Source organism: Fukomys damarensis, unplaced genomic scaffold (assembly GCF_012274545.1).
Source record: "Fukomys damarensis isolate Sample0158 unplaced genomic scaffold, DMR_v1.0_HiC HiC_scaffold_14, whole genome shotgun sequence".
Classification (NCBI taxonomy): Eukaryota; Metazoa; Chordata; class Mammalia; order Rodentia; family Bathyergidae; genus Fukomys; species Fukomys damarensis.
Window position 1 is genome coordinate 73493962 of NW_022900926.1, and position 13124 is coordinate 73507085.

At 35.1% G+C, this 13124-nt stretch overlaps 1 protein-coding gene across 9 annotated transcripts in view; it reads left to right on the forward strand.

Annotated features, from left to right (window-relative positions):
• The window catches only part of Cep57l1 (centrosomal protein 57 like 1), a 72494-nt gene that overhangs the window by 32231 nt on the left and 27139 nt on the right, over window positions 1-13124 (forward strand). Inside the window, exon 4 of one of the 9 annotated variants that reach the window (XM_010635298.3) lies at window positions 5525-5575. The exons of the other annotated variants lie outside the window; for them this stretch is intronic. The gene's annotated coding sequence lies outside the window, so the exon portion shown is untranslated. The remainder of the gene's footprint in view (window positions 1-5524; window positions 5576-13124) is intronic. 9 annotated transcript variants of the gene reach the window in all.

Genomic DNA, 13124 nt, shown 5'->3' on the forward strand with positions numbered 1-13124 from the left:
ACGGGGCGAGTGTAGGTGGGGAAAGAAAAAAAAAAAAAAAAAAGAAGAGAAGTGAGGGCTTCATGGTGTCTCTGTCAGCATTTCTGTTCATCAGTTGATTACCTCGGCCTTTCAGACAATTGTTTCTCTCAGGTATATGGGTCCAAAGTTACTGTAGTTAGGATGCCACAGTTTGTTACTACAGTAATACCATACTACAGTAATGTCTCGGTTCACAAATACAGACAGAAGGGCTTGCCAAAATTTGCTTCTCTTCACGAACCATTCATCAGGTAATAAACATGACTGTAGCTATCTTCCCCACAGGAACACCAGTGCAGCCATCTCCTCCACTCTGACATGTGGTCGTGGCTTCCTGTAGTTGAGATCGCAGGTGCAGGCAGACCTGTGCACACTTGCTGTGAAGCGTTTTTGGTTTTTTTGTTTGTTTGTTTGTTTGTTTGGTACTGGGGATTGAACTCAGGTCCTTGTGCTTGCGAGGCAGGCCACTGAACCGCTGAGCTAAATCCCTGGCCCTTGTGAAGCTTTTTGGTGTGCTTTTTAGCACATACAGTACTGCACTGTTATTTTTCAATCCGACATGATTGGTGGAATGTGCACAGCAATAATGAAGGTAACAAGAAAGTGCAGAGCAAGAGTGGTAAAAAGAAAGTTTCAAATAATATAATTGAATTGAAGGGAATTGTAGAAAAGCATGAGTGTGGTATTTGCGTAGCTCAGTACTAGATGGCAAAGTCAATAGTCTCAACTGTTTTAAAGAATAAAGGAGAATAAAGGTGCCATCAAAGGAGCTGATGTGGCAAAGGGAATAACTTTTGATGAGAGGACATAAATGCTGGAAGAGGTGGAAAATTTTTGTTAGTGTGGTTTAATGAGAAACAGGTAGCAGGTGAAAAGACCAGGAAATTGTACAGTGATTTACTACAAGAAAACCCCTCTACAAGTGCAACACATGATGCATTTTAAACTGATAGAGGTTAGTTTGATAAATTCCACAAAAGAAGTGGCAAAAAAAAAAAAAAAAATGGCATCCACAGCGTGATAAGACATGGTGAGGCTCAAGGGCCGGGGATTTAGCTCAGCGGTTCGGTGGCCTGCCTTGCAAGCGCAAGGACCCGAGTTCGATCTCCGGTACCAAAAAAAAAAAAAAAAATGACTCTCAAAATATTCTTACTTAAGTGATTAAAGAATCACATTCAGAGTTAGACTGCATGCTCTATACCTAACTGAATACTCATGACTTCATCTTTAAATATTGATGATGTCTTTACTATTTTTAGTCCAAACCATTCTTCTGAGTGCCATACTTATCTATACAGGTGACATGGCTCTATTAAGGTTAAAAAAAAAATCTCTCATCCAGGTTACTTGTGTTCAAATTCCAACTCAGGTACTTAATAGCCGTATGACCTTGGGCAAGTTATTTCTCAGTTTTCTCACATAAAAAGAAACTAATAGTAATATCTCATAGACTCACCTTGACAGTTTGGAGAATCAAAACATGTAAAGTCTTTGACTACTGTATAGCACATAACAAACTCAATGGGAGGTTATTTTTACATTGTTGCATCTTACAAGAACCTCAAAGATGTCTAAAATAGATCTTTTTTTACCACATCTGTCCAATCCTAAAAAATCTGTTCCCTGTCTTAGATGCAGTTACTTTCATTATTCTCTGTCACCAATTTTCCTCATCTAGGTCATAATTTCTATGAATTCCACATCCTATTTACCTTCTTTACAGCTCTATTAGTTGCTTTGGTTCAAGTTTTTAATTACCTCTCACACAGAGTTCTGGTGAGTCCTACCTGTACTACTACCCTTTGATCATTTTTATCTAATTTCACAAAAATCTTTGTCAAAGGCAGTGTGATCTTAGAGCACCTTTGCCAGATGGTACTTAATGCCTACAGGATAAAATCCAAATACCCAGGTCTGGCATGGAAGGCTCTTCAGATCTGATTTCTGCCTTCTCTGCAATATTCGAGCATATGTTCAGTCTTCTGGTTTTAGAAAAGTATTTGTGGTAGATTGTTGAAAAGACTGGATTCTCTCTTGCTTTCATAATTTTACACACACACACACACACACACACACACACACACACATATAAGAGGATGAGTAATAGAGCAGGCTGCTAAGACCTGACCAGCACTAAGGTAGGTGTGCAGCCCTGAGTACAGCAGTTTTTTCTTTGCTGTAGTTTCCTCATCTATAAAACGAGAATAATTTGCCTCCTAGAATTAATATGTGGGTTTGGTAAGGTAATTCACATAAGAAGAGTTCAATAAATGTGAGCTATAATTACTTTTATTACCATACTGTAATAATACAGTTTAGTACACTAGATTGCCACCTGTACACTAGATCTCTTCATCCACCTATTTATCTCAATTCTTTTCTTTTCTTTTCTTTTTTTTTTTTTTTTTTTTTTTTTTTTTTTTTTTTTTTTTTGGTACCGGGGATTGAACTTGGGTCCTTGTGCTTACAAGGCAGGCACTGAACCACTGAGCTAAATCCCCAGCCCTATTATCTCAATTATTTTGCCCATGAAATTCTATTTATTTTTTAAATTTTTTAAAAAATCAAACCCCTTTTTCCTATTCTCCCCTCCCCTTAAGTCACCTCCCCTCCCAATGTACAAAAGCTTTGTTTCCATTTTCACTTATTTTTTGTCCCTTCCTTTCTCCCTCCTCCCTTGTTGTCCTTCCCATTTGAATATTTTCTCTGCATTTCCCAATATCTGTTATACTTTAGTCCTTATTTCTACTTTTGGTTTCACACTCTGCAGAAACAGTGTGTTATTTAAATATGTGTGTCCAATTAATTTCACTTAAGACTATGGTCTCAAGGTCCATCCACTTAGCTCTAAATGTCTGAAGCTCATTCTTCTTTATGGCAGAGTGATACTCAATTGCATACAAAAACCACATCTTCTTTATTCACTCATGGATTCATGGGCATTTGGGCTGTTTCCAAGAGTTAGCTATTACAGACTGTGCCACTATAAACATGGGTGTGCATATATCGCTGTGGTATGATGCTTTTAATTTTGGGGAGAAGATAGCAAAAAGAGGTATGGCTGGGTCAAATGAAACCTCTAGTTTTAGTTTCTTGAGAATTCTCCATACTGATTTCCACAATGGTTGTGCCAGTCTATGCTCCCACCAACAGAGGAGAAGGGTTTCTTTTTTCCCACAGCCCCTCCAGCATTTGTTATTGGTTGATTTCTTGATAGTGGCCATTCTTTCTGGGAGATGGAATCTCAGCATTGTTTTAATTTGCATTTAATGCATGACCAGTGTTGTTGAAAATTTTTTCATATATTTATTTGCAGTTTCTAGTTCTTCATCTGAGAAGTGTCTTTTCATTCAGGTGTCCATTTTTACATTGGGGGGGGTCTGATATTTTTGAGTTCTTTATATATTCTAGATAATGGTCCTTTGATGAGTAGCTGGTAAAAGTTTTTTCCCACTCTGTGGGTTGTCTCTTCACTCTGTTGGTGTTTTCTCTTGCTAAACTAAAGCTTTTTAATAAAATGAGGTCCCACTTGTTGATTCTTTGTAGTATTTTCCATACAGTCTTGGTTTTGTTCTTGAAGACTTTTCCTACCCCTATGTCCTCCAGTATTCTACCTATTCTCTCTTCCAGCAAATTTAGTGTTTCTGTTTTAATGTTTAGATCTTTGCTCCATTTCACTTTTAGGTTAGTGCAGGGTAAAAGATAGGGGTCTAGTTTCAAAGTTTGACATATGGAAAGCCTGTTTTTCCAGCACCATTTATTAAAGAGGCTATCTTTTTTCCAGTGAAGGTATTTGGCTCCTTTGTCAAAGATAAGGTGGTTGAATATGTCTGGACTTGTTTCTACTTCTTCTAGTCTGTTTCATTGATCCTTTGGTCTGTTCTTTTGTCAGTACCGTGATGCTTTTATTACCACAGCTTTGTCGTATAATTTAAAATCAAGGATTGTGATACCCCCTGCCTTGCCTTTGTTGCCCAGAATTGCCTTTGCTATTCTAGGTCTCTTCTGGCTCCAAATGAATTTTAGAATTGTTTTTTCTAATTCTGTGAGATATGCTATTGGAATTTTGATTGGATTGCATTGAATCTGTAACAATTTTGGAGATTTGGCCATTTTCACTATATTGGTTCTTCCTATCCAAGAACAAGGATGTTCTTCTATTTTCTGATATCCTCTTCAATCTCCTTTCTCAGAGTGCTGTAGTTTTCAATGTAAAGGCCTTTTACTTCCTTCGTTAGGTTGATTCCTAGATTATTTTTATGCTATTGTGATAAGGGTTGTTTCTCTAATTTTTCAGCCTATTATCCATGTACAGGAATGCTATTGAATTTTGAGTGTTGACTTTGTATCTAGCGATGCTACTGAATTTAGCTATCAAATCTAGAAGCCTTTTGGTGGAGTTTTTGGTTCTTGTATGTAGAGTATCTTGTCATCTGCAAACAATGATATTTTAACTTGTTCCTTTCCTGTCCTTGTTCATTTTATTTCTTTCTCTTGTCTAATTGCTCTGGCTAGTGTTTCCACAACTGCATTGAACTAGAGTGGTGACAGTGAACATCCTTGTCTTAATCTTGATTTTAGAGTGAAAGCTTTTAGTTTTTGTCCATTTAGTATGATGTTGGCTGTTGGTTTGTCATAGATGGCTTTTATCAGATTAAGATAAAGAACATGTATACCAATTTTCTGTAGGGTTTTATCATGAGTGGGTGTTGGACTTTATCAAATGCTTATTCTGCATCTATTTCGAAGATCATATAGTTTTGACCTTGGCACTGTTAACATAGTGTTTTACATTTATTGATTTGCATATGTTGAACCATTCCTGCATCCATGGAATGAATCCAACTTGGTCTTGGTAGTCCTATTTATTTGTCATGTTTTAGTTGAGTAATTAGCTCCTCCAGGAAGTGATCTCTGAAATGCTCAGGATCTGAGTTAGATTTGAGCCTCTGGGCTCTCATAATATCCTGTAGAGTATGATTAAGGTATGAATTCTTCAAAAACTGCCAGAGACAGAACATTTAATGAGTGGAATTTGATTGATTTGTTGTGTCTTATTTACTATAGATTGGGAAACTAGTTAGAAAAGTATTCTGCTGGAAACAAGCAAGCAGAGCACTCATAAGCATACAGCAAAGGAAGATCTAGCAAGAGGTAAAAAGAAAATAAAAAATCTGTGGCGGTCTGCAACACCCTCAGGAAGGGGGAAAAAATCCAGAAAGTATCAGTATAGATCCTTAAGTATCATTCAGAATAATCAAAATTATAATTTTGATATATTGCTATCATATCCTTAGGTTATCTCAAAGATTATACTATCTTGAGTACATTCTGCCTAAAAGAAAAATAGGTTAAACATTTTAGAAATGTTTCTTTTAAAATTAGTTGTTGCGATAAATTTTGGAATTTAAGTAGGTAAGCGTTAGGTATTTAGCATTCTTCAACAGCTCATCCTCCCTTGAGCAACCTGATTAATCAGTGTGCTCATGTAATTCTTTTCTAGAATTTTGTAACTTGACCTGTTTGTATGAGAGGGGATGTGAAGACCTAAAAAGTGAGTGGATTTGTTATAACTAATCTGAGTACAGTTAGTATATATTTATTTAGAGATGGGGGTGGTTGTCTCACTGCATTGTTTAGGCTGGCCTAAGACTTGTAATCCTGCAGTCTCAGCTTCTGGAGTAGCTGAGATCACTGACATGTACCACTCACTGCACACAGCTCTATTAGGTGCCACTTAGCTTACCCTCAGCTTGCCTATTAAACTTTTACATTCAGTGTTTTTTTACTGAATTTTTAAAACTCTTTCTATATTGATTTAGTTTGCTATCAACCATTCTAAAGTGGAATGGTTAGAAAGTGTAAATTTTTTTTTTTTTTTTTTTTTTTGGTACTAGGGATTGAACTCAGGTCCTTGCGCTTTCGAGGCAGACAGCAGAACCACTGAACTAAATCCCCAGCCCTAGAAAGAGTTAAATTTAACAATATATTTTATACTTATGATCAAGTAAGTATAAGAATATTAGAGTTCTTTCAGAATTACTTTGAAAGAGTTAGCACTCAGTTCAATCCCCAGTACCAAAAAAAAAGGTAGAGCTTTTGAAGAACTATTAACAGTACATCTTAAAATCCTAAGAATTATAATTTAAATAAATGAAATTAAATAGCTGAAAGAAAAATAAAAACATACAAAATTATATATAGTCATTTTTAAATATAGGGTTGGATTTATTAAATTGTTGGGTTCAACCATAACAAACATTAGCTTAGGGAAAATTTATTGTTCTAACAATCAGGAATTCATCTTATACAATTTTTGTTTTGTTTTGGTACCAGGGACCAAACTTTACACCTTTTTTATTAGGCCCTGCAGAGCATAGGTATGTAGTAACATATAGAAAAGATAAACCCATTTACCCTCCCTGAGTTTATGTTGCTATAGGAGGCCTGAAACCTTTACAACTGAAAATATGTGTGCTTACAATAGATATCAATAATTGATATTGTATATCTTCAGTAGTTTTCTCCTGTGCAGAAACTGAGAAGAAACTATGTTAGAGTTTTGTTTCTTGTTACAAAAGTAATATGGATCCATTGGGAAGAATGTATAAGGTAGAAATAAGAAAGTAAAAATTTGTTGTCTGTCTATTAACATTTTAATACATTTATTTAGTCTTTTATCTGTTATTTTTTAAAATGGGCTATAATTTTATATTCTTACTTTCTTATGAACTGAATGTTCAAGTTAAAGTAAATCTTGATAAAGATAATGGTGACTAAGGGCCAGGGATTTAGCTCAATGGCACCTCACCTGCCTCACAAGTGCAAGGTCCTGAGTTTGACCTGGTACTGGTACTGGGGAAAAAAAAGAAGAAGAAGAGGAGGAAGAGGATGAAGAGGAAGGAGAAGGGGAAGGGGAGAAGAAGAAGAGGAGGAGGAGGAAGAGAAGGAAGAGGAGGAAAAAATAATGGTGACTAATGTTTAAGTAATCTTAAACACTGTAAGTTCTAAGTTTGTTGGTTACAGACTTACTAAGGAAACATCTATTAAAGTGTTTATAAGCCTAATTATTTCAAATTTGGCACTTGGTAAATTTGCTTGGAAATTAAGTAGTTCTTACAGAATATTTTAGATTGAATTAACTGTACATGATCAATTAGGTGCTGTATTATAGCTTATAAAATATTTGTAAAAGATTGCCATTACTTTGTATATTTTAAATTACTACCTACTTGCTGGGTATACAGGTCAGTCAGTGATAGAGCACTTTTCTGACTTGCACAAGGCCATGGGTTCAATCCCCAGGACTGAAAGCAATTAAAACAAAGCAAAACAAGCCTCTTGTATTTGTGTAGCAATTTATGTCTGATGTCCAAACTCATTGAAGATTAGTTTGGAGAATGCTCCATAAAAATGTATTACTAGTTATGAAATAAGCTAGTCAATTTCACGATATGTACTGTTGACCCTCTGTTGTGTTCTTTTTATCCTATCATTTTCTCTTGTCAGTCTTTCAAGAGATTCCAAGCTCAGATTGCAGTGGAACCAAGCCTTAGGTGCTTCATATTTCTTTTTTTTTAATTAATTTTATTGGTACATTTTACGTATACAATATAATGACATTCATCATTGGAGATTTGTACCTTTACGTAATATATCTTAATTCTTATTTTTCCCCTATTCCCCTGTGTGCTTCATATTTCTTCAGGGCATATACTATGAGACATAGATATTAGGTTATTATCATCTGTTCTTACTTTAAATCTTTTGTTATAACTTCCTCCAATTTTTTTCTCTACTTACCTGATCACTCATTTTTGGTCGCTGAGGGTTGTTTTTGTTTTTTTTCCTTCTTCTGCCTCCTAAATGTTAATCTCATTAGTCTTCTGAGCTCAACTCTTTTTTGTCTTCTAAATCTGTGATTCTTATAAACATTTGCCACAGTGCATCTGAGGGGTGCCACAATAGATAGACAATACAATAGTAGTTCTCTAGAGGACTCTCAGCCATCCCTTTTATGTAGGCATGTACCTGCACACACTGAAATTTCTGTCCTTTATACTCTATATGGGTGATCTAATTAATAACCAAATCTAAATTTCTAGATCCAGCCTAGACAGCTCACTTAAGCTCCAGATCCAGTTTTCAATCCATTTACTAGATAGCTGTGTTTGTAAGCACTTCTTATTTGACATATCCTAAATTCACAATTTTCCTCATACTTCTAGCTCATTTTATGTTATAGTCACATTCTCCCCATGCTTCTTAGCTGCCTGAAACTCCAAATAATACCAAGATTTAAATATAGTATACTGTTTTTCCTATACATATTCATATGCTAACATTTAATTTGTAAATTAGGAATGAGATCAACAATAACATTAAACAAGAATAACAGTCAGTATACCATAATTAAAATTAAATGAATGTAGCCTTGAAAGAGTCAAGACAAATACTAATATTTTGTGACAGTAGCAAACCTTGGTTAACTGAAATAGCAAATAAGGGAGTACCATTGTATCCCATATTTCCATTAATGCCATCAGCATACATCAACTTGCCCAAGTGAAAATTTGTAAAACATTTTTTTTCAAGTACTGAAGATTGAACATTACACCTTTGCACAGAGCTATCCCAAGGCCTTTTTTTATTTTTTATTTCAAGATAAGGTCTGGATAAGTTGTCCATGTTAGACTAAAACTTGTGACTGAGGAGAGTTTTTAAGTCTTTCCTGTCCTCCATTTCATATATCCAACTGGTTCCTAAGTCCAAAATTGTATCTTCTAAGTACAAGACACAATTGTATCTTCATAGTCACATAATGTAGTATTCTAGTCTCATTTCAGGCTTATATTTTCATGTTTAAATTGTCTGTCACCTTTTAATTTGTCACTCTGCAAATAATTTGTTCCCTTTTCAATCTGTCCACCGTAGGGGTATCTGAATACACTTGTCAGAATGCACATATGATCATATATCTCTTTGTATTCTTCATTAGTGTCCCATACTCTAATCATATGAAATACAACCACCTGAGTGGAACGTAGAAAATGCTTTGTGCTTTGTCCCTCAAATACCTCTTCAACACATCTTACTGCCTGAACATTTTTTTTTTTTTTGAACCACTGAGCTAAATCCCCAGCCCACCTGAACATTTATTCACTGTGCTCCAAATTCAGTGGAGTCTATCAGGGTCCTCAGTGTTTATATATTCTATCTCCCTAATTGTGTATTTCTAGGTCTTATGTTTCTGTTAAACCTCTTATTGTTCATTGGTTTCTGTCTTATCTTTCATCAGGGTCTGTTGAGCCTTGTTAACATATATTTAAGAGTGGGCACTAAAAACTTAGCTAGAAACTCCAAATCCACCCAATCCATTCATTTTATCATCTTTAGTATCTTTGGTAATTTGGGCTGTTCATATTCCCTAAATAAAGATAGTCTCAGCTCCAGTTGTATATACAGTATAGATTACCTGAAACCGAATCTTCCTTCTTTCAGTCTGGTGCACCACCCTCAACTGTGGTTAATGTCCCCCAGGCCAGAGGCAGTCTGTAATTTCCTTTTTGGAGGAAAGAAACAAAACAAAACTTCTGATCTTCCCAGATTGAAGCACTCTTGGCTGTGTGGAGAGGAGAATGGTATTTGAGCATGTAATTGTTTTTGCAGTGCTAGTGATTGAAGCCAGGGCATGTGCAATGAGCTACTACACCCCCAGCCCTCTTTTTTTTTTTTTTCCAGCTTTAATTGAGTTTATTGGTACATTTTAGGGATACAGTACAGTTACATTCATTGTTGGGATCTTGTACCTCTACATGACAAGTCTTGATTCTCATTTTTTCCCCTTACCCCTGCCCTCCCTTCACCCCCTTCTACAAACACTTTATTTTCATCTTTTCATTATCTCAACATTTTTTCTCTTCCCTTATTACTCTTCCCCTACCCATCCCACCTTCCCTACACCTTCAGCTCCTTTCTTCCCATTTCTAAATGTCAGTAATCTTATTAGGATTTTATGTATTATTGCAGATTATTCACACCAGGACCAGCCCTCTTTTTTAAATGTCTGATTTTTAGACAGGGTTGGGCTAAGTTGCCTGGGCGGGGCTTGTACTTTTCAACTCTCCTGATATATAGGAATGTGCCTCTATATTACGCTATATAAATTTAATTTTTAACCTGTTCTCTAGTTTTCAGCCCTATGTTAACAACTACATTCAGGGACATTGACTAATTCTTGAGCCACTTGAGATTTTTGCAGGGTAAATTTTTTTTTTTTTTTTTTTTTTTTTGGTACCGGGGATCGAACTTGGGTCCTTGCTCTTGCAAGGCAGGCAACGGAACCACTGAGCTAAATCCCCAGCTCTCTTCAGGCTAAATTTAAGTTTTTGTTTTTTCTTTTCAGTCTGGGTTAAGAGTTTTCCTTTTACATTACCTAAGCGTATTACTGCTTTTCTGTTTTCCATTTTCCAATGTTTTGTTGCAACCTTTCCTGATCTCTTTGTACATTGATATCTTTCTTTAACAGTTTTTATATTTATTTTAGTGGATTTCCAAGAGAAAGCAAAAGTTGGTGTATATGTTCACTCCCCATATTTACCTAAACTCTTCTCTTTGAAAACTGTTTCTAGGTTTACTTATCATCAATCAGAAAGAATTAATTTCTTCCTGTGCTCCATGGCAATCTGTGCACATTTAGTATGGGACTGGATCCACCAGATCGTATTTTGTTCTTACGTGTTTGACTTCCCTACCACATTGTTATGTAGCCAATCTCCAGAACTTTTTCATCTGATAAAATGGAAACTCTATAGAGCTCTCCATTCACTCCTTCCCTGTGCAACCACCTTTCTGTTTTCTTTCTGAGTTTGACTACTTTAGATTAAGTAGAATATTACAGCATTTGTTTTTATGTTTGGCTTATTTGTTAGCATAATATCCTCAAGGTCATCGATAGGGTAGCACACAAGAGATAGGTAGGTACCTCTTTAAGACTGACTAATATTCCACTGTATGTATATAGTTTACCACATTTTGTTTATCTGTTCATCTGTAAATGACACTTAGGTGGCTTTTACCATTGGGCTGTTGTGAATATTGCTTCTGCAAGCACAGTTATACAAATATCTTTTTAAAATCCTGCTTTGCATTTATTTGGCTATATCCCCAGAAATGTCATTGTCTTTTAAGATACCAACATTTTTTTAAGAAAAAAGCTCTCCCTGTCTTTTTTAAAATAAAAATTTTTTTATTTGAAGTTTATGCAATTTTCCCCATGTTGAGATTCAGATTAAGTGTTTCTGACCAGAATAGTATCCTGCATCAGTGATAATGTGTACTTTTCAAGATTGCATATCCAGAAGCACATGATAGTCACTATTACATTAAGTAGATCAATTTAAATGTCAAAAATTTGGTATATTAAATATGATTTGCTGCTACTGTTACTGTTAATACAGTCTACATGAGTTATCAAAATGTTATATTTAAGCTCTGAATTTCTGAAATTTAGTAGTTATGGGTATTTCTATAAAGTCATTGCATATTTTTAATGTTGAATTTATAATGTACTTTAAAATGTGAATTAACTTCTGATATATTTTTATTCTCATTCTAAGGTCTATTAGGATGCACTCTGTTATCTAGTTAATGCACTAATAAATAACTGGATAATATCCAGTTAATTGAAGCAAAGAGAAAATTTTATAGTCTGGAGTAGATTGGAGAGGTGTAGCTGGAAAAATGTTATTTTTCCTCTTAAAGCATAAATGTCATTCTGTGTGCAACTAAAGCTTCCTTGTGTCTAGAGCAGTCAGTATCTCTAAATATATATATATATATATGTATATATATATACATATATATATACACACACATATATATCTCATAATATTGTTTCAAGCAATGTATCAGATTAAATGTTCAAATTTTGGGGGGTAATGAAAACATTAAAATGCTGTGTAAAATGCATTCAAAAACCTTTTTTTAATTAAAAATACATACAGTATGGCTAGATTGGCAGCACAGGGAGAAGTATGATTCTGTGAATAATGAGAAAGCCTAGTTCCATAGAGATAAATGAGCCCTGGGACCTTTTTTACCCTTGAAGGTACCTTCTGATCTCTCTTGGCTCAGTACCTGGGAGTTAAGCAGGTACTTCTTCTTGTTTAACATGGAAGTCTGAGTCTGAGCTGAAAAAAACTGTCAAGCCAAAATTATCTTTGAAGAGAGTGAGAGTCATTTTAAGGTAAAGAAAATCTAAGAAAATTCACTCCAAACAGACATTCACCAAAAGAGCCTCTGAAATATGTACTTCATGAAAAAGGAAAAGAAACTCCAAAGGAAATTTGAGAAAGAAGGAATGGTAACTATTGCAGGTTGGATTTCCCAGAAAGCACACTCTGAGGGAGATATTAATGTGCTCATTATATAGCATATTTAACCCTTATGGAATGGGGGGAAAGGAAGTGTTGTCAGGGAAATGAAGAAATTCAACTACAGTGGACTGAAAAAGTTTCACTAATCCTGCAGGGAACTGTAGAACTGGTGTGATCCTTCAGACATAGATGTATTAAGTTAGAGGAAGGAGGTCCAGCTTTATACCTTCACTGGATGTGGAATAACCCTGGGAGAAGATGTGACCTTATTAAAGCATTATTTTTAGAGAGAGGACCAACAGCCAAGGGCTGACCACTCCCAGCTACTAGGGGGCAATACAGGTAGTATATCACAATATCCAGCACAGTGAACGAAGAAAATTTGTGGGTGAACTTAAACAAATATTGGCTTTGTAAGTTAAAAACAATGTACTTCACTTTGTCTAGTTAAAATCAAGATAGAACTATAAATCCTAGACAACCATAAGCATTAAGTCTAAACCATAAGAGTCTAAAGAAGAGTGAACAGAGTTAAAGCATTCTGAAATATGTTATATGATGGACGAATACAGCAGTAATAATGAATTCCGTATTGCTTTACATACCAGCACAAATGTCAAGATAGTTTCAAGGAAAAAAAGTATAATTCTATTTATATAAAGTTTAAAAACCATCAACACTAAATAATACATTAAAGGCACATAAATATAATTCCTTAAGCTACAT